At 40.9% G+C, this 25,803-nt stretch overlaps 2 long non-coding RNA genes across 2 annotated transcripts in view; one reads left to right on the top strand and one right to left on the bottom strand.

Moving 5' to 3' along the window:
* The window catches only part of LOC139963031 (uncharacterized), a 142,256-nt gene extending 136,979 nt beyond the window's left edge, over nucleotides 1-5,277 (bottom strand). Inside the window, exon 1 of the long non-coding RNA XR_011791480.1 lies at nucleotides 5,201-5,277. This is a non-coding gene — a long non-coding RNA (uncharacterized lncRNA). The remainder of the gene's footprint in view (nucleotides 1-5,200) is intronic.
* A 1,245-nt stretch (nucleotides 5,278-6,522) lies between these two features.
* LOC139963070 (uncharacterized) lies at nucleotides 6,523-10,933 on the top strand. The gene is made up of 3 exons (XR_011791495.1): nucleotides 6,523-7,022; nucleotides 7,339-7,466; nucleotides 10,538-10,933. It is a non-coding gene; the product is annotated as an uncharacterized lncRNA (long non-coding RNA).
* The last annotated feature ends 14,870 nt before the right edge of the window (nucleotides 10,934-25,803 follow it).

Here is a 25,803-nt window from a genome sequence, read left to right on the forward strand (position 1 = left end):
CGATTTACAAAACTGTCGATATTATGAAACAAACTACGTTCGGCAAAGCCCCGTTTCTAGAATGCCTAACAATGAACAGCGTGCACGATACGTACATCAGTTTACAACTGCAGTGTTTAACCCTACTTAAATATCACGGTAGGCTAGCTTCATGTGTTTCGAATTTTCCCAGGTACTGTACCTTGCCAAACAACCCCCTGTCTAACACCTTTTTTTAAACATTTTTGGCACGTTTCCAAAAAAACTTTTCATGGAGTAAACTATTTTGGCTCCACTCTAGAATTAATTAGGTCAGTCAGTAAAGGATCGGTAAAGTTATGCGAAATATTATCTTATACGTTCAAGAAAAGTAGGTAAATATCCCCGTAACATTAGGGTAAGTAAAACACACCTCAAGCCAACTGACTCCTTCGCATGAACTGTTCATGATGAACAAAACAATCTATTCCCCATGATACACCAGGCACAGTCTATACCATACAGACATACAGTAGCACGATATCAAGGCCTCAATAGCTACAGTATGGCCATCTTTATGAAAGTAAAACGTGCAATCCCATGTTTAAGGCCACTTGGCAATATTAACTAAATGCTAAATATTGTTTCCATGTCCTTGTAGAGAACGTCAACTTCGCAAAATACAATTTAAATTGTGTTTTTGTTGTTACGTGAGATCCGTAACCGACGAAGTGGTTAGGCTATTTACTATACACTTAACTATGGTAGGATATTAATTTTTCCTTTTTTTTGTGAAAATTCTAGAAAATACTTTCTTTTTCTGCCGCTCAACACCAGATGTGGTCTTATGGTTAATTCATAAATGGGTGTACTAGAGCCTTGTTTACATGAAATTAGTTGCATTTAGCACGAAATGCCAGTTTTGCGTGAATTTTTCGAAAGTATTTTGCTCGAGCTTTCGTAAAATTTGAGAGGTGTACCAACTTACTTTTCGTACACAATTGGTAATTTCTCTACTGATTTTCAGAGTTTTGTTCTCTATACAGTGAATGTTGCAAAGGACGGGTTTTTACGAACTTCAAAAGTCATGAAGTTGATAAACTTTATTTCTTTTCAACTTTCTCACTGCAATTGTTATCCTGTTGGTGTTGAAATAAATAAAGACTAATTTGTTATTTGATCATCTATTTATCATTCTTTCATTCATTGTGTGCATCTGTGTAATAAGGACTGATAATTGGTTGATATGCCTGAACTTGGCAGTTATCCCAGTCAAGCACAGGCTGTGTTGGGTTAGCCTTGCACAGTGTAGAATAATTTTTCATTGGACTTAGGGCCTATTCATTACTACTCATATTTCAGCAACAATTTTGAAGTGTTCTTATTTTTTTTCATTTGGCAAACGTAAGAGAAAATTTAAAACACTGCCTAAAAAATAGCAATTCCTGGAGATACATGCAAGGCAAATATAGCACCAAATATTGCACCATTTGGCGTCTAGCCCACCTTCGGAGGGCAAAAATTTTCCACAGGGGAGGGGGACACCCTCCCTCCCCTTAGACCCCTCCCCCAGGACGGCAATTACCCCCAGGACGGCTATTACCACCCGGACAAAAAAATGACCTGCGGAGAACACTGTAAATATGATTAAATATTCATTAATTATTACAAAAAGTAGGTACAGCTCAAACTTCGAAGTTTCATTGTGAACACCTCACACGTGCGGTACGATTGTTAACTGTATATATTGGTATATGTACTGTAGGCAACGTTGTCAAAGTCCTTCAGCTACTCTGTTCCTTGGCGAATCGATTAAAGCATTTAATTAGGAATTCGGTTTGTTTCTCATGATATAAAATATCAAATGGCATGTGAAATAACATTTTTATTTCTCTCTCCGAACAAAATAAACTTGCATTGCAGGACCGGGTTTCACTCTGCTGAACACAATAGGCATAGGCTAGGCCTACTCATTCACTCCACGATAAGCAGTTCTATTCAGTGCAGGCTGTCCGTTGTGCCGGCGGACAAAGCTCTGTCTGCTGACCACCTAATTAATCTTCGGGACTTTTTGGTCAAAGCCCAGTGACGTCATTCAGAATATTCATAGCCTCGGCAGAAACATGGCTTTCCGCGGCATACCGCAACGACGAGTTTTGAAAAGGCCCTAAGTAAGACCATGCAGAAGAATAGAAACAAGCACACACACACACATAAAAAAATGAATGATGCAACAGCTAAGAACTCATTGACTATTCATAATTACTTACATGTCCAAGGGCGTAGGAACCAGGGGGGCTGGGGGGTGCTAGCCCCCCCCAGTGAAAAATATGGAGGGGCAGAAGTATCATTCCGCCCCCCGCTTCGTAAGTCAGAAAACCCCTTTTTCATTTCCAAATGAGAAAAAAATCTCATTTGGAGCACCAAATTGCATCTAAGGCCAGGTGAAAATGCAAAATTATATACAAAATGGAGTGGGTGGGTTGAAGTGTGCTATATTGCACCAAATTGCATCTGAGGCCATAGGCGTACGAGGCGGGGGGGCAGGGGGGGCAGACTGCCCCCCAAATTTCCAGAGGACAAGAAATTCGGGCAAAAGTCCTGAAAAATTCGGGCAGCCTAAGAGGAGAAAAAAAAAAAATATATATATATATATATATATATATATATATATATATATATATATATATTTTTTCTCCTCTAAGGCTGCCCGAATTTTCAGGACTTTTGCCCGAATTTCTTGTCCTCTGGAAATATATATATAAATATGCAGTAGCTTGCCCGAATCTTTTTCAAGTTTTGCCCGACAATTCCATGATTTTCTTTATTTAGCATCATGATGCCCGAATATTTCCGTGTAACACCACCGTAAGCGCAGTTCATCTGGGCTAACACGCTTTTTGCACGATCAATTTTTTTTTTGCTATTCAATTGTATACCTGGACCAAGGGCGGCGGAACCGGGGGGGGGCACAGGGGGCACGTGCCCCCCACTTTTCCTCAGGTTAAAAATGTGCCTTTTTTCTACATAAAAATTGAGGTGCCTCAAGTTAGCAAGAGGCCAGGGAACCAGAATGAACACTCGGGACTGCTCTGAGGGGTTTGTAAAACCAAAAATTTTCTAGTACGCTCCGCGCCAACCGATGGTGGCGCTCCGCTCAGACAGTCGTGCATACAACTTTGCAAATCTTGGCTAAGCCTGTGACTTTTAATGAATTTCTGTGGGTCAAACTCAAAGCTATTTCGAATGGAAAAAAATTGTTAAAATCGTTAACAAGAGAAAACTCTAATTCGGAAGATTCCTACATTAGCAACTAGCTTGATTTCACCTCATTTTGTCTCAAAAGAAAACTTGTTCCTTGTTTCCCAATTTGCGCATTGGATATTGCAGTGCTAGTATGCATATTTTCCTTTAGGGGCGGGGGGGGGGCGTTGATGGAGTGATGTGTATACACAAATAAGATAATACAATAAGAGTTATAAAGGGTACTAAATGTAAGGCTGCATCAGTCCAATCGAATTTCTGCAAAGTGGCCTTTGATGTCGGTGCCCCCCCCCCCCCAGATTAAAAGTGCTTCCGCCGCCCTTGACCTGGACATCCCCAACATGAGTGTATATAAGAAACATTTCCTTTTTCATGGATGGTGGGTGGATGGGGAGTGCCTAGAAGTACAGGTTTATCATATTCTTTGTTATTTTATACTTTTTTTGTGAGACAAATTGCAGTCTCACCCGACACAGCGACATATCCCGCCTACGTGTCGTTGAACAATGTATGTTTTTCTGGAGGTAGCTGAGTATTGTGTTAAAATAATAAATACGGTAACTAAATAGGAGCTTAAAAAATATACTGTCCCATTTTTCCCCTTCAAAGTGATGTTACCATTTTTTCTTCTTCTAATTTACCAAGTTTTTGGGGAAGTGTAAATTTCTAAAACGTGAGATTATTAAATAAAGAATGTTTAGATGCAACTTGCAAGGCCTCAGAGGTGCCGTTTCCGGCAATCTGAGAGGCATTGTGTGCCAAAAATTTTCTTGTACGCTACGCGCCAACCGATGGTGGCGCTCCGCTTAGATAGTGTCACGGGAAGTTTCGGGCACAAAAAGTTCTGCCCCCCCAAACTGAAATGGTCCCGTACGCCTATGTCTGAGGCCACCTAGAAATGCGAAAAAATTCCAATGGGGAAGGGGACACTCCCTCCCCTTAGACCCTCCCCTTAGACCCTCCCCCAGGCCGGCCATCAGTCTTCAGCCCCCCCACTCAAAAGTACCTTTCTACGCCACTGTATATGTCTCATGTACAAGGTTTAAGTCAAGGTTTAAATCACAAATGTAATGTGGTCTCTAAGTCTAGATAAAAGTTCTGGCTAAACGCTAGTTGGCCTTTCATGGTGTTAAGACCCGGATCTCTCAATCCCCACTGGCAGCATTGACCCAAGTACCACCCGACCAAGCTACCATTAAAACTGTGAGACGAAAAGAGGAACAACAGTTTAGCTTCATTGTCGTTATAACATTAGGGCACATGTAAGTCAATCGCTGATATAATAAAACAATAACTATGCAGTCTCACAAATTATACTTAACTGCACATTTGGATAAGGCATCTGAATGGATTTTATCTTGACATAAACAAAGGCTACTTCTAGTTCTTAAAATAATAAAATGAAACCTGCTCTTCCTTTCTAATAATTCAATACATAACAACACAATCAATTTGGCGGGCCTTAAATACTTATTTCTATGTGATTGCAGTTTTGATCACTTCGGGGAATACCCTACTCAGAGTGTTACTCAGCAATGACGTCACCCCTCATGACGACCAGATGTACACGTTGTAGCCTATTCATAACGCTAGGTCACTGAGCAACAGTACGTACAAAAAAATTACCTAAAATGTCGCATCTACGGCATCCTGATACATATAATATACTGCTATTAACAACATCAAGAAATAAATCACTTTTGTACTGAAATGACTGTGTAAATTATGATTTTGTACCACTAATCACTTATCGAACGACAAACGTTGGTTATGCGAATATGCGTAGGCCCATGGTAAAACAGACATATCATACATGCAAACCTAACGGTCTCGTTTATAATGAATATTAACTCTCATGTATCGATGGCAAATCTGGACCATCCGTCATGATGAAACACTTTTAATAACGAAAAATATTCAATCAACAACCTAGTAATACTTTCATATTCACATGAAAGAGGTTTAAGCATCATCTTACCTGTGAGACGGAGAGAGGGAAAACAGTTTAGCTTTATAGTTGTTAAAACGTTAAGGCACATTTAGATCAATCGCTGAGGCTCCGCCCACCATATGCGCTATTGAACGCCAAAATAAACAACAAAATTTTGGGTAGGACACCGCTAATAAACCATACCCATAACAATGGCACCATCAATTTTCCCTACCATAACCGCGCGGGTTTTTTTGCTATCAGAGCCGGAAGTTTTCGCCACTTGTAAACAATTCAGTAGTAAACAATTTTCGTACGCTGCTCCTGTGAAGCCTAAATGGGTCTAAAATTGCCTCTATTGACCCAATTTTCTCACCACATGTACTTTAATTCATGCTCTTCAATATGCAAGCCACAAAAAAAATCTATAAGTTGAAGGTTTACGGTCTTGTATGAGGCTGATGCCTCCTAACACGACTTTACAACTTCACCCCTGGTCATTGGTAACTTGTCACACCCACACACCAAAGTGTGCACAATTCAAACAATCTCTCCTGGGGCACCACAGTGCACCACAACCACGTGTCCCCCGGGGAACTTCCCATAGGGTGCAGCCACAAACCGGCGCACGCAACTATATTTACAAGTTACCTCGCAGGTGCCCATTTATAAACCTGGGTGAAGAGAGGCAATGGAGATAAAGCGCCTTGCCCAAGGACACAACGCAATGATCTGGCCAGGGACCTGTAATCCTTAGATCACAAGTCCACTGCCTTAACCACTAGACCACAACGCCCTCCAAAAAATTGACAGTAGTTACTGTATGCTCTTTGTGTATCGGGTGCCCAATGAAGTAACTTTCCTTCAGGGTTATAACAACAAAGATTTAAGAAGTTTGACCGAAGGTGACCATATTTGATAATCTGGCATATTTGCGGCCAATGCAGCATACCTCTACACAAAGACCTAGATAAGGTTGGAGTAAAAAAAAATGCACTGAGCTAATGAAAAGTAATACGTTATTTATTGACAGACTCTTGGGAATATGAAGTTACAATGCTGTTTCGAATATTATTGATGTAGATTTATACACTTAATATGGCTGTACTAGTGTTATAATTAAGATCTGTGTATTCTATTCAAGAAATGTATATCTGTCGTACGTAGTTTAATAGTTTATCTTGTGAATGAATTAATAAATGTATACAACGTACTTAGTTATGTTAATTGATTGTATAAACCTTCGGAATGCGTTAATACAATTAAAGTGTTACGTAATCGCTACACCGTGCTAGCTCCTCTTTGGCAGTAGCTGTATAAATACAATTAAAGTGTTACGTAATCGCTAAGCCGTGCAAGCTCCTCTTTGGCCGTAGCTTTATTTGAATTGTTTAGTTCATTCAATTCACTCCTCCCAACAAGAAGGGCGTCTTCTCTTCACTACATATGTTGCCTTTCTTTTCATTATCTGGCAACGCCGTTCTACAGTTTGCCGATTGTTACATTGCCGAATTTTACATTGCCGTTCAGTTCTGCCCGTGCTTGCTTCCATGAGTTTGTTACTGTACGATACATCTATGCTGAATCATCTCTATCTCTCGCTAGTTGAACTTACTTTCCGTCAATCCATTTACCTGCATGATTTTCTCGTCCATTTGGATGTTCTCGATTTGGACTATGTTGTGTGTAACTTTTACTCGGAATCTTTCCATATCTTTTCACGAGGAACTTTTCTACAAAATATATATTGGTCAATTTCAAAACCACGCTCTTCCGAAAACCTGACTAGCAAACTGTACGGAACAACTTTCGACAACCTACCCTGCTCTCAGCGACTTCTATTGCAAGTAATAGAAATGCAGTGTTCGAGGTAATGGCAAGCTTAGAAAAAAACTTACTTTTCAAAAAGATATATTCTGATTATTGATGTAGATTGATACATTTAATATGGCTGTTCTAATAGTCTGTATATAGGGAAGCGCTTATTTGTTTTCATTGAAGTAAAAAGTTAATACTGGTGCTTTTCGGGAGTTTTCTTTTGTTGTTTGAAACAAGTAGTGTACCCTTGATTTTTGTTTAACCACGGTTGTCTGTACATTATTTAACTTTTCATATAGAGTTATTTCTTTCAAGCAATTTCAGACATGGATATAAAAACTCTCCCTTTCTTTCAAATTGAACCCAAGGAATAGCGTGACGTTTGTTGAGGCATGCTCCAAGGTCCCTGCAAATTTTCTCTCTTCGAGATACACAGATGTACCCTACCCTTGTGGGATTGTAGACAGGCTTCTGCAAGAAATCATTCCGTGAACATGTGAGTATTATCATTTATTTACATTATTAAATTTTGTTTGTATGAATTAATGAGGGTGAACATTTTGCTTCAAACGCACTGGCTTACTTAAAACATATTGTATTTAAGGTACATAAATAATAGTATGTCAAAAAGGTATTTCCTGATTATTAATGTAGATTTATACATTAAATAATGCTATACTACGGGTGTATATGCCCCAAATTATACCATGCTATAAATACTACAAGTTTTCAACAAATAATTTTCAACACATGCTTTTTCAAAAAACCGATGGTTAGGCAAGATTTTCCCATTTACTTAGTGTGGTGTAAGGTTACCATGTGTTCTAATATAACAACAATAACGAAAGTGTTACATGGATATCTTATAACTGCGTCATGATTTCAGCAAATAAACAGATTGTTAGGCTTGATTATCCCCATTGACCTAGTGTCATGTTAGGCAACCATGTGGTCGAAGATAAGGACAAAGTATTCCATGATAACTGCGTCACAATTTCAGCTAATAAACATATGCTTAGGCTAGGTTTCCCATTGACTTAGTGTAGTGTTAGGTTACCATGTGGAAGAAATTGAAAGAATTCGGAATTTTATTCTGACTCCAATATTTAATATGTTTAAACTGTCTTTAAACATATCATATATTGGAGTCGGAATAAAATTTATTGAGCTAATGAAAAATAATACATTATTTATAGACACATTTTAGGAATATGAAGTTACAACTCGGTTTCGCACACGTTTTGTTAATCAGCTAGGCCTTTATTTTCATTCATGAAAGTGATAGTAAAAGCAATAAAGAAAGTATTTCATGGATATCTTATAACTGAGTCACAATTTCAGCTTATAAACAGACGGGTTAGGGCTAGATTGCCCCCCCCCCCCCCGTTGACTTCGTGTGGTGTTCCATGTGGTCGAAGATAAGAACAATAACAAAGTATGATAACTGCGTCACAATTTCAGCTAATAAACATATGCTTAGGATGGGTTTCCCTAGTGACTTAGTGTAGTGTTGGGTTACCATGTGGAAGAAATTGAAAGAATTCGGATTTTTTATTCCGAGTCCAATATTTAATGTTAAAACTGACTTTAAACATACCAAATATTGGAATCGGAATAAACTTTACTGAGCAAATGAGAATTATTACATTATTTATTGACACATCGTAGGAATATGAAGTTACAGCGCGGTTTCGCATACGTTTTGTTATTCAGATAGGCCTTAACGTTTCATTATGAAAGTAAAAGCAATAACGAAAGTAATCCATGGATATTTTAGGCTAGGCTTAGGCTAGATTTCCCCATTGACTTAGTGTGGTGTTAGGTTAACATGTGGAAGAAATTGAAAGAATTCGGAATTTCATTCTGACTCATATATTTTATATGTTTAAAATGACATTAAACATATCAAATATTGGAGTCTGAATATAATTTACTGAGCTAATGAAAAAGTAATACTTTATTTATTGACTCATTTTAGGAATATGAAGTTACAACTCGGTTTTGCTTACGTTTTGTTATTCAGCTAGGCCCTAATTTTCATTCATTAAAGTGATAGTAAAAGCAATAACGAAAGTATTCCGTGGATATCTTATAACTGTCACAATTTCAGCCAAAAAACAAAATGGTTAGCCTAGATTCCCCATTGACTTTATGTAGTGTTAGGTTACCATGTGGAAGAAATTGAAAGAATTCGAAATTTTATTCCGACTTCAATATTTAATATGTTTAAACTGACTTTAAACATATCATATATTTGGGTCAGAATAAAATTTACTGAGCTAATGAAAAGTAACACATTATTCATTTCCTGATTATTGATGTATATAGATATATGCATCTATTATTGCCCAAAACATAGCATGCTACAATTGCTACAAGTTTCGAAAAGTCATTATTTCCTGGCAGTGTTTTCTCTCCAACTTGTTCTCTTTCTAAACCGGTATTTCTGCATCAAGTGTCCCAGATTCGGGTATAGCTTTGAAGCCATTTCAGATATGGTATAAAAAAAATGTCCGCTTCTCTAAAATTGTTCCCCTAGCATATTGTTGGTTCCGGCAGGATAACCGTTGGTTCCTACTTGTTATGTCAAATGTTTAAATTGTTGTGGCCCTATGGAGTACTACGTTAAAGGAAGGTTGGGGAAGGGGGTTGTATATGTCGCAAAGATATTTCCTGATTATTGATGTAGATATATACATCTATTATTGCCCAAAATATAGCATGCTACAAGTTTCGAAAAGTAATTATTTCCTGGCAGTGTCTCTCCAAATTGTTCTCATTCGAAACCGGTATTTCTGCATCAAGTGTCCGTGATTCGGGTATAGCTTTCAAGCCATTTCAGATATATGGTATAAAAAATGTCCGCTTCTCTAAAATTGTTCTCAAAGCATAACGTTGGTTCAGGCAGGATAAACGTTGGATCCTATTGGTTATATCAAATGTTTAATGTGTTGTGGCCCTATGAAGTACTAAGTTAAAAGCAAGTTGAGGGAAAAATTGTTTATGTCGCAAAGATTATTATTGACCATAACATAGCTTGCTACGATTGCTAAAAGTTTCGAAAAGTAATTATTTCCTAAAAGTGTTTTCTTTCAAATGTTTCATTCTAAACCGGTATTTCTCCATCAAGTGTCCCTGATTCGGTGTTGGTCAAGCCATTTCAGATATATGGTTTTAAAAATGTCCGCTTCTCTAAAATTATTACCACAGCATACGTTGGTTCCAGCAGGATAAACGTTGGTTCCTATTGGTCATGTCAAATGTTTAAATTGTTGTGCCCCTATGGAGTACTAAGTTAAAAGCAAAATGGGGCCAAAATTGTATATGTCACAAAGATATTTCCTGATTATTGATGCAGATTTCTTCATCTATTAATTGCCCAAACATAGCATGCTACAATTGCTACAAGTTTCGAAAAGTAATTATATCCTGGTAGTGTTTTCTCTCCAAATTGTTCATTTTCTAAACCGGTATTTCTGCATCAAGTGTCCCTGATTCGGGTATTGCTTTCAAGCCATTTCAGATATAGTATAAAAAATGTGCGCTTCTCTACAATTGTTCCCACAGCATAACGTTGGTTCCAGCAGGATAAACGTTGGTTCCCAAAGCATACGGTATGTTGGTTCCAGCAGGATAAACGTTGGTTCCTATTTGGTATGTCAAATGTTTAAATTGTTGTGCCCCTATGGAGTACTAAGTTAAAAGCAAATTGGGGGAAAAGTTGTTTATGTTACAAAGATATATCCTGATTATTGATGCAGATTTCTTAATCTAACAATTGCCCAAACATAGCATGCTACAATTGCTACAAGTTTCGAAAAGTAATTATATCCTGGTAGTGTTTTCTCTCCAAATTGTTCATTTTCTAAACCGGTATTTCTGCATCAAGTGTCCCTGATTCGGGTATTGCTTTCAAGCCATTTCAGATATAGTATAAAAAATGTGCGCTTCTCTACAATTGTTCCCACAGCATAACGTTGGTTCCAGCAGGATAAACGTTGGTTCCCAAAGCATACGGTATGTTGGTTCCAGCAGGATAAACGTTGGTTCCTATTTGGTATGTCAAATGTTTAAATTGTTGTGCCCCTATGGAGTACTAAGTTAAAAGCAAATTGGGGGAAAAGTTGTTTATGTTACAAAGATATATCCTGATTATTGATGCAGATTTCTTAATCTAACAATTGCCCAAACATAGCATGCTACAATTGCTACAAGTTTCGAAAAGTAATTATTTCCTGGTAGTGTTTTCTCTCCAAATTGTTCATTTTCTAAACCGGTATTTCTGCATCAAGTGTCCCTGATTCGGGTATTGCTTTCAAGCCATTTCAGATATAGTATAAAAAATGTCCGCTTCTCTTAAATTGTTCTCACAAGCATAACGTTGGTTCCGGCAGGATAAACGTTGGTCCTACTGGTTTGTTGGGCCCATGCTCAAAAATATATTTCCTGATTTATTGATGTTGATTTCTACACTATTTTTGCCCAAATTTTAAGCATGCTAATATATTGCTGCAAGTTTTGAACAAGTACTTTTCTGGAGGGTCTTAACTCTCCAAACTGTTCTCAGACATTCTTAATTAACAACAAAAGATGTTTAAATGTCCCAGTGAGGTTTATTTTTCCTCCACGGTGATAACAAAATAATTTTCATAATTTTCACCAAAGCTGACCACCGTGTATGTAAAAGTGGCATGCTTGGGCAAATACAACAGCATACCTTGAAACAAACAAATAATCTTGGAGTCAGAATAAAAATTTACTGAGCTAGAGATAACATACATTTTTAAGTCACACATACTTAGGAATATGAAGTTACAACGCTGTTTCGCATACGTTTTGTTACTTAGCTAGGCCTTAATTTTCGCTAATGAAATTGATAGTTATAGCATCAACACAGACGAACATGAATGGAAGGATATTTTGCATCCTCATGGAAAAAGTAACATTTAAGTACTTTTAATTACACCGGTTATTTCAAATGTTTAATGTGTTGTGGCCCTATGGAGAACTAAGTTAAAGCAAGTTGGGGGGAAAAGTTGTATATGTCACAAAGATATTTCCTGATTATTGATGTAGATATATACATCTATTGTTGCCCAAAACATAGCATGCTACAAGTTTCTAAAAGTAACTTCCTGGCAGTGTTTTCACTCCAAATTGTTCTCATTCTAAACCGGTATTTCTGCATCAAGTGTCCGTGATTCGGGTATAGCTTCAAGCCATTTCAGATATATGGTATAAAAAATGTCCGCTTCTCTAAAATTGTTCTCAAAGCATAACGTTGGTTCAGGCAGGATAAACGTTGGATCCTATTGGTTATATCAAATGTTTAATGTGTTGTGGCCCTATGAAGTACTAAGTTAAAAGCAAGTTGAGGGAAAAATTGTTTGTCGCAAAGATTATTATTGACCATAACATAGCTTGCTACAATTGCTAAAAGTTTCGAAAAGTAATTATTTCCTAAAAGTGTTTTCTTTCAAATGTTTTTCTAAACCGGTATTTCTCCATCAAGTGTCCCTGATTTGGGCATAGCTTTAAGCCATTTAAGATATATGGAATAATAAATGTCCGCTTCTCTAAAATTATTACCACAGCATAACGTTGGTTCCAGCAGGATAACCGTTGGTTCCTATTTGTTATGTCAGATGTTTAAAATGTTGTGGCTCTATGGAGTACTCAGTTGAAAGCAAGTTGGGGGAAAAGTTGTTTATATCACATAAACATTTATCTATTATTGCCCATAACATACCATGCTACAATTGCTACAAGTTTCAAAAAGTAATTATTTCCTGGCAGTGTTTTCTTTCAAATGTTTCATTTTAAACCGGTATTTCTGCATCAAGTGTCCCTGATTCGGGTATAGCTTTCAAGCCATTTCAGATATATGGTATAAAAAATGTCCGCTTCTCTAAAATTGTTCTCAAAGCATAACGTTGGTTCAGGCAGGATAAACGTTGGATCCTATTGGTTATATCAAATGTTTAATGTGTTGTGGCCCTATGAAGTACTAAGTTAAAAGCAAGTTGAGGGAACAATTGTTTATGTCGCAAAGATTATTATTGACCATAACATAGCTTGCTACGATTGCTAAAAGTTTCGAAAAGTAATTATTTCCTAAAAGTGTTTTTTCTTTCAAATGTTTCATCCTAATTCGGTATTTCTCCATCAAGTGTCCCTGATTCGGGTATAGCTTCAAGCCATTTCAGATATATGGTATTAAAAATGTGCGCTTCTCTTAAATTATTACCACAGCATACGTTGGTTCCAGCAGGATAAACGTTGGTTCCTATTGGTTATGTCAAATGTTTAAATTGTTGTGGCTCTATGGAGTACTGAGTTAAAAGCAAAATGGGGCCAAAGTTGTATATGTCACAAAGATATTTCCTGATTATTGATGCAGATTTATTCATCTATTAATTGCCCAAACATAGCATGCTACAATTGCTACAAGTTTCGAAAAGTAATTATTTCCTGGTAGTGTTTTCTCTCCAAATTGTTCATTTTCTAAACCGGTATTTCTGCATCAAGTGTCCCTGATTCGGGTATTGCTTTCAAGCCATTTCAGATATAGTATAAAAAATGTCCGCTTCTCTTAAATTGTTCTCACAAGCATAACGTTGGTTCCGGCAGGATAAACGTTGGTCCTACTGGTTTGTTGGGCCCATGCTCAAAAATATATATCCTGATTTATTGATGTTGATTTCTACATTATTTTTTGCCCAAATTTTAAGCATGCTAATATATTGCTGCAAGTTTTGAACAAGTACTTTTCTGGAGGGTCTTAACTCTCCAAACTGTTCTCACACATTCTTAATTAACACAAAAGATGTTTAAATATCCCAGTGAGGTTTATTTTTCCTCCACGGTGATAGCAAAATAATTTTCACCAAAGCTGACCACCGTGTATGTAAAAGTGGCATGCTTGGGCAAATACAACAGCATACCTTGACACAAACATATAATCTTGGAGTCAGAATAAAATTTACTGAGCTAGAGATAAGTTACAACGCTGTTTCGCATACGTTTTGTTACTTAGCTAGGCCTTAATTTTCGCTAATGAAATTGATAGTTATAGCATCAACACAGACGAACATGAATGGAAGGATATTTTGCATCCTCATGGAAAAAGTAACAATTAAGTACTTTTAATTACACCGGTTATTTCAAATGTTTAATGTGTTGTGGCCCTATGGAGAACTAAGTTAAAGCAAGTTGGGGGGAAAAGTTGTATATGTCACAAAGATTTTTCCTGATTATTGATAAAGAATTTTACATCTATTGTTGCCCAAAACATAGCATGCTACAAGTTTCTAAAAGTATCTTCCTGGCAGTGTTTTCACTCCAAATTGTTCTAATTCTAAATCGGTATTTATGCAAACAAGTATTACTGAATATTGTTTTCAAGCTATTTCAGACATGGTATAAAAAATGTCTCCTACTTCCAACATTGTTCCCACAGAACAACGTGGTATCAGCAGGATAAACGTTGGTTCCTACTGGTTTGTTGGCCGCATGCTTCAAGGTCTCTGCAATTTCTCTCTCTCTCTCTTCGAGAAACACAGATGTACTTCTGTGGGATCGAGACAAGCTTCTGCAGGAAATCATCCCGTGAAAATGAACCTAAGTATAATCATTTATTTACATTTTTCGTATCAATTTTCATTGTAAACATTTGGTTTCAAACACACTTGCTTATTTATGTCAAACCTATTTTGTTAACAACACATCAAAAGTAGTATATCTCAAAAATATTTTTCCTTATTTATTGATTGTAGATTTCTTCATTTATTTTGGCCAAAATTATAAGCATGCTATAAATTGCTGCAAGTTTTGAAAAAGTATTTTCCTGGAGGGTCTTAACTCTCCAAACTGTTCTCAGACAATTTTAATTAACACAAAAGATGTTTCAATGTCCCAGCGAGGTAATTTTCCTCCAGCTTCATTAGAAAAATAATAAAATAACTATTATCAAAGCTGACCACCGTGTTACAGTTTAATAAGATTGCCCGCCGTATATGAAAAAGTGTCACGTTTGGGGCCAATACACAAACGTATATAATGTTAGTGTGACAATTTAATGTGCCGAGCTAAATGGAACAATTACATAATGAAGTTTAAGAAGAATATGAAGTTTCAACGCTGTTTTATATATAAGTTTTGTTATTCAGATAGGCCTTTATTTTCGTCATTGAAAGTTGTAGTTAAAGCATCACACAGACGCACCATAATGGAAGGATTTTTTATTTTGCATCCTCAGGGAATCAATATATTAACTGCTTTCACCAGCTTTGTCAAATATCCTAAATTGGTGTGGCATTTAACTTGAGCATTCAAGTTGAAAGCAAGTTGGGGAAAAAGTTGTATATGCTTGAAAAGATATTTCTTGATTATCGACATTTAACATGGCTGTACTACTAGTCTGTTTACGCCCAAAATTTATAGTGACCAAAGACTGGCATGTTTGGGGGCTTTAAAACTTCATTGTGCTAATGAAATGCAATTTTCTTAATTGAAGTAAAAAGTTCATACAGATGCTACTTAGGTTTCTTGCTTTTGTTGTTTGCATCAAGTACCCCTGATTTTTCTCAACTCCGATGATTGTACATAATTTGCTTATCTAGTTTCATTGAACTCTTAATAGAGCGGTATTTCTTTCAAACAAATTCGGACATAATACCATAAGAGATTGTGCATAATACCATAAGAGTAGGAATTGGTTTTGTTATGCTTAAAATGTAATATGCGAACGACGAAATCATATTTTGGACCTAAGTAGTGCCCAAGAGTGCATGGTGCAATTTACACCGAAACGGTCTATTTGGATCGAATGGGTATGTTCCCAGAATCGGTTGCTCGAAACTGGTTTTAACCATCGAGTAGCGAATGAGTGTTTCCTCTCATGGAGGGGAGCACCCCAGATGAATCACGAAGCTTTTGGTAGTCATCGTTTCGGTTTTCTCCTCTCTATGAGAGAAGCACCTGGTGCTTTTTACACCGAAACGGATCTCAAAACTCGTTGAAGAAACAGTTGAAGAAAACAGTTTCACGGAGGAGTATCTCCTCTCGCAATCACCACCCTAGTGCGTTAAAGAACAAAACCTGGTCTAAATGTGTGTTAAAACTGGTGATAGCCACCATTTACCGGAGAGGAATCGCCTCTCGCTTTAGAGTAGCAACGTTGTGCATTTTCGAACGAGAGAATGTTTCCCTTTTATCCTTAGGATGTGGTTGGCACCGTTTTTATCGTAGGGGTGTCTCCTCTCGCCGAAGGAAGCACTGCCGAGTGATTTGGAACGGAGGAGTGTTTTCCCGAACTAAACGCGGAATCGAAGCAGGCGGCATGCGCTGATTCCTGTATGCTCATATACTTTGTTTGCTGGTATACTTTTCGAGCGGATTTATTTTCAAAACTGGTGCCAACCACCGATTCAGGCTGTTATAGTCTAAAACCCACAAACACGCGGAAAACTTCTCCGGAAACATCCACCGCTTGTGTGCCCCACAAGGGTCAAATATCACTCCCCTTTCAGCCAAAAGCTTGGTGTGCTTCTCTTGACCTTAATTCAGTTCTAAGCCCCATCCGGTTCAGGGCGGGGCCGTTTCGATGCAAAACACACGGAGGTCTGCAACCAATTTCAAGATCAATCCGGCGGGGAATATTCCGTTTTTTTGTCATAAAACACACTGGTGCTTTTCAACTGCGAAAGGAGACACTTCTCAGAGAATCGGTAGATGCCACCAGCTTCAAGCCCCGATTCGAAGGAAACACCACTTCGTTCCAGAACACACGGTCGTGTGGAAAGGAGACACCCAAACGGGAAACCGTGCCTGTCACCAGTTTTGAAAACCATCAAGGCCTTTTTGTTCTCAGACGCACTGGGGTGCAATTGCGAAATGGAAGACACTCCTCTTTGAAACTTTTTTTTCCACCAGTTTTGAGGTCGGTTCGGTTTTAATAGCAACGGGGTGCTTCTCTCAGGGAGAGGAGACAACCGTTCTCGAAACGCTGACTTCCAACAGTTTCGTGTTTCATCTGGGGTGCTTACCTCCGCGAGAGGTGACACAACTTCGTGATTCGGTGGGTGTTTGCAGTTTCGAGCCCAACCGATTCAAGGAACAGGCCCATTCCATCCGAAACAAAAGGGATTCTCCTGTTGGCGCGAGAGGAAACCCATCAACGAAAATTCGAAACGCGCGAAAACGCAGAGGGTGCCTTTCTCAGTGACAGTTTCGTGTCTCATCTGGGTAACTTACCTCCGTGGGAGGTGACACTACCTTGTGAATCGGTGGGTTTTTGCAATTTCGAGCCCAACCGATTCGAAGAACAGGTCCATTCCATTTAAAACACACCGAGATTTTCTGGTCGGTGAAAATTCTAATCAGGCGAAAACGCACTGGGTGCATTTCTCCCTTTAAGAAAACACCATTCTAAGGAATCGGTTGGTGCCACTTGCTTCGAGCCTCATATTGTTCGCTGAACATTTCGGTGCAAGACCCACGGAGTCCGTCTTTAGTCGAGAGGAGACACCTCTCCGATTTACTGTGCTTACAAACAGCTCTGAGCCCCATGATGAGCGGGGAATTTCATTCAAAGTGCTTAGGGGTGCTTCTCATGGCAAGAGTAGAAAGCAGTGACAATCATGAGATATTTTCTGTCAAAAAAGGACAGGGTGCTCCCCTTCCGCGATATGAGACACTCCTTCGTGAATCGGTTTCTGCCACCAGTGGCGAGCTCCATCGAAGCGGAGATCAATCCTGTGGAACAAGCCGTTTTGGTCCTAAACGCTACCCTAGGAAAAAGAGACAAAGTTCTGCGAAAAGGTCACATCACTGGTTTTCAAAATAAATCTGTCGGGATGCACACTGTTTGTTTTCTCTCGGCATGAGCAAACACCCCTCCGGTGGGTGTTTCCATCCGGTTTGAAGAAGAGACTTTTCGAGCGGATTTATTTTCAAAACTGGTGCCAACCACCGATTCAGGAAGGAGCATCTCGAGCTGTTTTCTTCGAAAACGCACAAATACGTAGAAACATCCACCGCTTGTGTGCCCCACTAGGGTCAAATATCTCTCCCCTTTAAGCCAAAAGCGCACTTGGTGTGCTTCTCTTGAACTTAATTCAGCTTTAAACCCCATTCTATTTAGGGCGAGGCCGTTTCGATGCAAAACACACGGGGGTCACCCGGCTGCGAAACTGTGTCTGCAACCAATTTCAAGATCAATCCTGCGGGGAATATTCTGGTTTTTGTCATAAACACAGTGGTGCTTTTCAACTGCGAATGGAGACACTTCTCAAAGAATCGGTAGATGCCACCAGCTTCAAGCCCCGATTCGGAGAAAACACCACTCCGTTCCAGAACACACGGCCGTGTGGAAAGGAGACACCCAAACGGGAAACCGTGCCTGTCACCAGTTTTGAGACCCATCTAGGCCGAAAACAGGCCGTTTGTTCTCAAAAACACTGGGTTGCAATTTCGAAAGGGACACACTCCTCTTTGAAACTGTTTTTTTTTTCCCACGAGTTTTGAGATCCGTTCGGTGTTGAAGATCGAAACGCTTACTTCCAACAGTTTCGTGTTTCATCTGGGGTGCTTTACCTCCGCAAGAGGTGACACTACTTCGTGAATCGGTGGGTGTTTGCAGTTTCGAGACCAACCGATTCAAGGGACAGGCCCATTCCATCCAAAACTCCAGGGGATTCTCCTGTTGGCGAGAGGAGACACCCATCCACGAAAATTCGAATCTGGCGCGAAATCGCAGAGGGTGCCTTTCTCAGTGACAGGAGAGACAACTCTCGGAATCGGTTTGGTGCCAGCAACTTCGAGCCCCATCTATTTCGATGAACAGACCATTTTCGTTGCTAAACGAAGGGGAGTCCGTCTTTCGGCGTGAGGAGACACCTCTCGACGAACTGTGCCTAAAACTAGCTCTGAGTTCAATGAGGGGCTGGGAACATCAATCAAAGTGCACTGAGGTGCTTCTCATAGCGAGAACAGACACCCCTCCAGAAAGCGGTGGGTATTAACCAGTTTTGGGATATATCTCTGTTCAGGAACTTTTCGGGCGAAAACGCAAACGCACACGGTGCTCCCTTTAAGCAAGAGGAGACTCCCCTTTGGTAAACCGTGCCTTGCAATTGGCGAGAAGTGACACTCCCCTGTAAAACTTTTTTCCACGAGTTTTGAGATCCGCCCGGTGTAAATAGCAATAGGGTGCTTCTCTCAGAGAGAGGAGACAACCGTTCTCGAAACGCTGACTTCCAACAGTTTCGTGTTTCAATCTGGGGTGCTTACCTCAGCGAGAGGTGACACAACTTCGTGATTCGGTGGGTGTTTGCAGTTTCGAGCCCAACCGACCAAGGAACAGGCCCATTCCATCCGAAACAAAAGGGGATTCTCCTGTTGTCGAGAGGAGACACCCAACCATTCTAAGGAATCTGGCGCGAAAATGCAGAGGGTACCTTTCTCCGTGACAGTTTCGCGCTTCATCTGGGTTGCTTACCTCCGCAAATCGGTGGGTTTTTGCAATTTCGAGCCCAACCATTTCGGAGAACAGGCCCATTCCATTTAAAACACACGGGGATTTTCTGGATGGCAAAAATCCTTATCAAGCGAAAACGCACTGGGTGCATTTCTCCGTGTAAGAAGACACCACTCTAAGGAATCGGTTGGTGCCACTTGCTTCGAGCCTCATATTGTTCGCTGAACATTTCGGTGCCAAACCCACGGGAGTCCGTCTTTAGTCGAGAGGAGACACCTCTCCGTTTAACTGTGCTTACAAACAGCTCTGAGCGGGGAATTTCAGTGAACGAGCTAGGGGTGCTTCTCATTGGCAGGAGTAGACACACCTCCAGAAAGCAGTGACAATCACCCAGTTTCGAAACCACCCTTTTACGAGATACTTTATGTTTCTGCCAAAAAAGGACAGGGTATCTCCTCCGCGATATGAGACACCCCTTCGTGAATCGGTTTCTGGGAAACAAGCAGTTTTGGTCCTTAACGCTACCCTAGGAGAGAAGAGACGAATTTCTGCGAAACGGTCACACCACTGGTTTTCAAAATAAATCTGTGTCGGATGCGCACTGTTTGTTTTCTCTCGGCATGAGCAAACACCCCTCCGGTGGGTGTCACCATCCGACTCGAAGAAGAGACTTTTCGAGCGGATTGCCAACCCGGTACCGATTCAGGAAGGAGCATCTCGAGCTGTAATCTTCGAAAACACACAAATACGTAGATAACTTCTCCGAAAACATCCACCGCTTGTGTGCCCCACTAGGGTCAATATCTCTCCCCTTTCAGCCAAAGCGCACTTGGTGTGCTTCTCTTGAACTTAATTCAGTTTTAAACCCCATCCTATTTAGGGGAGGGGCCGTTTCGATGCAAAACACACGGGGGTCACCCGGCTGCGAAACTGTGTCTGCAACCAATTTCAAGATCAATCCTGCGGGGAATATTCCGTTTTTTGTCATAAACACAGTGGTGCTTTTCAACTGCGAAAGGAGATACTTCTCAGAGAATCGGTAGATGCCACCAGCTTCAAGCCCCGATTCGGAGAAAACACCACTCCGTTCCAGAACACACGGCCGTGTGGAAAGGAGACACCCAAACGGGAAACCGTGCCTGTCACCAGTTTTGAGACCCATCTAGGCCGGAAAACAGGCCGTTTGTTCTCAAAAACACTGGGGTGCAATTTCGAAAGGACACACTCCTCTTTGAAACTGTTTTTTTTTTTCCCACGAGTTTTGAGATCCGTTCGGTGTTAAAGATCGAAACGCTTACTTCCAACAGTTTCGTGTTTCATCTGGGGTGCTTTACCTCCGCAAGAGGTGACACTACTTCGTGAATCGGTGGGTGTTTGCAGTTTCGAGACCAACCGATTCAAGGGACAGGCCCATTCCATCCAAAACTCCAGGGGATTCTCCTGTTGGCGAGAGGAGACACCCATCCACGAAAATTCGAATCTGGCGCGAAATCGCAGAGGGTGCCTTTCTCAGTGACAGGAGAGACAACTCTCGGAATCGGTTTGGTGCCAGCAACTTTGAGCCCCATCTATTTCGATGAACAGACCATTTCGTTGCTAAACGAAGGGGAGTCCGTCTTTCGGCGTGAGGAGACACCTCTCGACGAACTGTGCCTAAAACTAGCTCTGAGTTCAATGAGGGGCTGGGAACATCAATCAAAGTGCACTGAGGTGCTTCAAATAGCGAGAACAGACACCCCTCCAGAAAGCGGTGGGTATTAACCAGTTTTGGGATATATCTCTGTTCAGGAACTTTTCGGGCGAAAACGCAAACGCACACGGTGCTCCCTTTAAGCAAGAGGAGACTCCCCTTTGGTAAACCGTGCCTTGCAATTGGCGAGAAGTGACACTCCCCTGTAAAACTTTTTTCCACGAGTTTTGAGATCCGCCCGGTGTAAATAGCAATAGGGTGCTTCTCTCAGAGAGAGGAGACAACCGTTCTCGAAACGCTGACTTCCAACAGTTTCGTGTTTCAATCTGGGGTGCTTACCTCAGCGAGAGGTGACACAACTTCGTGATTCGGTGGGTGTTTGCAGTTTCGAGCCCAACCGACCAAGGAACAGGCCCATTCCATCCGAAACAAAAGGGGATTCTCCTGTTGTCGAGAGGAGACACCCAACCACTCTAAGGAATCTGGCGCGAAAATGCAGAGGGTACCTTTCTCCGTGACAGTTTCGCGCTTCATCTGGGTTGCTTACCTCCGCAAATCGGTGGGTTTTTGCAATTTCGAGCCCAACCATTTCGGAGAACAGGCCCATTCCATTTAAAACACACGGGGATTTTCTGGATGGCAAAAATCCTTATCAAGCGAAAACGCACTGGGTGCATTTCTCCGTGTAAGAAGACACCACTCTAAGGAATCGGTTGGTGCCACTTGCTTCGAGCCTCATATTGTTCGCTGAACATTTCGGTGCCAAACCCACGGGAGTCCGTCTTTAGTCGAGAGGAGACACCTCTCCGTTTAACTGTGCTTACAAACAGCTCTGAGCGGGGAATTTCAGTGAACGAGCTAGGGGTGCTTCTCATTGGCAGGAGTAGACACACCTCCAGAAAGCAGTGACAATCACCCAGTTTCGAAACCACCCTTTTACGAGATACTTTATGTTTCTGTCAAAAAAGGACAGGGTATCTCCTCCGCGATATGAGACACCCCTTCGTGAATCGGTTTCTGGGAAACAAGCAGTTTTGGTCCTTAACGCTACCCTAGGAGAGAAGAGACGAATTTCTGCGAAACGGTCACACCACTGGTTTTCAAAATAAATCTGTGTCGGATGCGCACTGTTTGTTTTCTCTCGGCATGAGCAAACACCCCTCCGGTGGGTGTCACCATCCGACTCGAAGAAGAGACTTTTCGAGCGGATTGCCAACCCGGTACCGATTCAGGAAGGAGCATCTCGAGCTGTAATCTTCGAAAACACACAAATACGTAGATAACTTCTCCGAAAACATCCACCGCTTGTGTGCCCCACTAGGGTCAATATCTCTCCCCTTTCAGCCAAAGCGCACTTGGTGTGCTTCTCTTGAACTTAATTCAGTTTTAAACCCCATCCTATTTAGGGGAGGGGCCGTTTCGATGCAAAACACACGGGGGTCACCCGGCTGCGAAACTGTGTCTGCAACCAATTTCAAGATCAATCCTGCGGGGAATATTCCGTTTTTTGTCATAAACACAGTGGTGCTTTTCAACTGCGAAAGGAGACACTTCTCAGAGAATCGGTAGATGCCACCAGCTTCAAGCCCCGATTCGGAGAAAACACCACTCCGTTCCAGAACACACGGCCGTGTGGAAAGGAGACACCCAAACGGGAAACCGTGCCTGTCACCAGTTTTGAGACCCATCTAGGCCGGAAAACAGGCCGTTTGTTCTCAAAAACACTGGGGTGCAATTTCGAAAGGACACACTCCTCTTTGAAACTGTTTTTTTTTTTCCCACGAGTTTTGAGATCCGTTCGGTGTTAAAGATCGAAACGCTTACTTCCAACAGTTTCGTGTTTCATCTGGGGTGCTTTACCTCCGCAAGAGGTGACACTACTTCGTGAATCGGTGGGTGTTTGCAGTTTCGAGACCAACCGATTCAAGGGACAGGCCCATTCCATCCAAAACTCCAGGGGATTCTCCTGTTGGCGAGAGGAGACACCCATCCACGAAAATTCGAATCTGGCGCGAAATCGCAGAGGGTGCCTTTCTCAGTGACAGGAGAGACAACTCTCGGAATCGGTTTGGTGCCAGCAACTTCGAGCCCCATCTATTTCGATGAACAGACCATTTCGTTGCTAAACGAAGGGGAGTCCGTCTTTCGACGAACTGTGCCTACAACTAGCTCTGAGCTCAATGAGGGGCTGGGAACATCAATCAAAGTGCACTGAGGTGCTTCTCATAGCGAGAACAGACACCCCTCCAGAAAGCGGTGGGTATTAACCAGTTTTGGGATATATCTCTGTTCAGGAACTTTTCGGGCGAAAACGCAAACGCACACGGTGCTCCCTTTAAGCAAGAGGAGACTCCCCTTTGGTAAACCGTGCCTTGCAATTGGCGAGAAGTGACACTCCCCTGTAAAACTTTTTTCCACGAGTTTTGAGATCCGCCCGGTGTAAATAGCAATAGGGTGCTTCTCTCAGAGAGAGGAGACAACCGTTCTCGAAACGCTGACTTCCAACAGTTTCGTGTTTCAATCTGGGGTGCTTACCTCAGCGAGAGGTGACACAACTTCGTGATTCGGTGGGTGTTTGCAGTTTCGAGCCCAACCGACCAAGGAACTGGCCCATTCCATCCGAAACACAAGGGGATTCTCCTGTTGTCGAGAGGAGACACCCAACCACGAAAATTCTTATCAGGCGAAAACGCATTGGGTGCATTTCTCCGTGTAAGAAGACACCACTCTAAGGAATCGGTTGGTGCCACTTGCTTCGAGCCTCATATTGTTCGCTGAACATTTCGGTGCCAAACCCACGAGAGTCCGTATTTAGTCGAGAGGAGACACCTCTCCGTTTAACTGTGCTTACAAACAGCTCTGAGCGGGGAATTTCAGTGAACGAGCTAGGGGTGCTTCTCATGGCAGGAGTAGACACACCTCCAGAAAGCAGTGACAATCACCCAGTTTCGAAACCACCCTTTTACGAGATACTTTATGTTTCTGTCAAAAAAGGACAGGGTATCTCCTCCGCGATATGAGACACCCCTTCGTGAATCGGTTTCTGGGGAACAAGCAGTTTTGGTCCTTAACGCTACCCTAGGGGAGAAGAGACGAATTTCTGGTTTTCAAAATAAATCTGTGTCGGATGCGCACTGTTTGTTTTCTCTCGGCATGAGCAAACACCCCTCCGGTGGGTGTCACCATCAGATTCGAAGAAGAGACTTTTCGAGCGGATTTATTTTTAAAACTGGTGCCAACCACCGATTCAGGAAGGAGCATCTCGTCCGAAAAACCGTTTTATATTTTTTCCCGTTTGGACAAAAAGAGACCGCATTTTTCTTGCAATGGGTTACAATTGGTGTAATTATCACACATTCACATCATTCAGTGTTTGTGATCCATTAAAGCACAACATATGACACAAGTACATAATTGCCTATTTGCATGGCTTTCAAACTTTATAATATAATTGTATAGAAAAGCTGCTCATGTTCTATCATTGAGTGAGGTAAAAAAGAAACCGCAAGACTCAAACAGCAATGCAATCTAAACTAACATCTGTGTCTGAGCAATAACTAACTACAATTTATTTTATTTTTTTGTCATTATTGTGACATGATACAGAAGAGAACAATTTGGAGAGAAAACACTGGCAGGAGATAATTACTTTTCGAAACTTGTAGCAACTGTAGCATGCTATGTTTTGGGCAATAATAATAATAATAATCGTTTATCCTACTGGAACCAACGTATGCTGTGGGAACAATTTTTAGAGAAGCGGATATTTTTTATACCATATCTGAAATGGCTTGAAAGCTATACCCCGGATCAGGGACACTTGATGCAGAAATACCGGTACAGAATCAGAACCATTTGGAGAGAAAACACTGCCAGGAAATAATCATGATATATCTTCGTGACATCAACAACTTTTCCCCAAACTTGCTCTTAACTTAGTACTCATAGGGCCACAACAATTGAAACATTTGACATACCAAATAGGAACCAACGTTTATCCTACTGGAACCAACGTATGCTTGTGGGAACAATTTTTAGAGAAGCGGACATTTTTTATACCATATCTGAAATGGCTTGAAGCTATACCCCGGATCAGGGACACTTGATGCAGAAATACCGGTACAGAATCAGAACCATTTGGAGAGAAAACACTGCCTGGAAATAATCATGATATATCTTCGTGACATCAACAACTTTTCCCCAAACTTGCTCTTAACTTAGTACTCATAGGGCCACAACAATTGAAACATTTGACATACCAAATAGGAACCAACGTTTATCCTGCTGGAACCAACATATCGTATGCTTTGGGAACAATTTAAGAGAAGCGGACATTTTTTATACTATATCTAAAATGGCTTCAAAGCAATACCCGAATCAGGGACACTTGATGCAGAAATACCGAATTAGAATGAGAACAATTTGGAGAGAAAACACTGCCAGGAAATAATGACTTTTCGAAACTTGTAGCAATTGTAGCATGCTGTGTTTTGGGCAATAATAATCATGATATATCTTTGTGACATAAACATTTGTGACATAGCCACTAGGAACCAACGTTTATCCTGCTGGAACCAACGTTATGCTGTGTGAACAATTATTGTAGTGAAGCGGACATTTTTTATACTTTGTCTGAAATGGCTTGAAAGCCTTACTCGAATCAGG

This window comes from Apostichopus japonicus, chromosome 21, assembly GCF_037975245.1.
Source record: "Apostichopus japonicus isolate 1M-3 chromosome 21, ASM3797524v1, whole genome shotgun sequence".
NCBI classification, from domain to species: Eukaryota; Metazoa; Echinodermata; class Holothuroidea; order Aspidochirotida; family Stichopodidae; genus Apostichopus; species Apostichopus japonicus.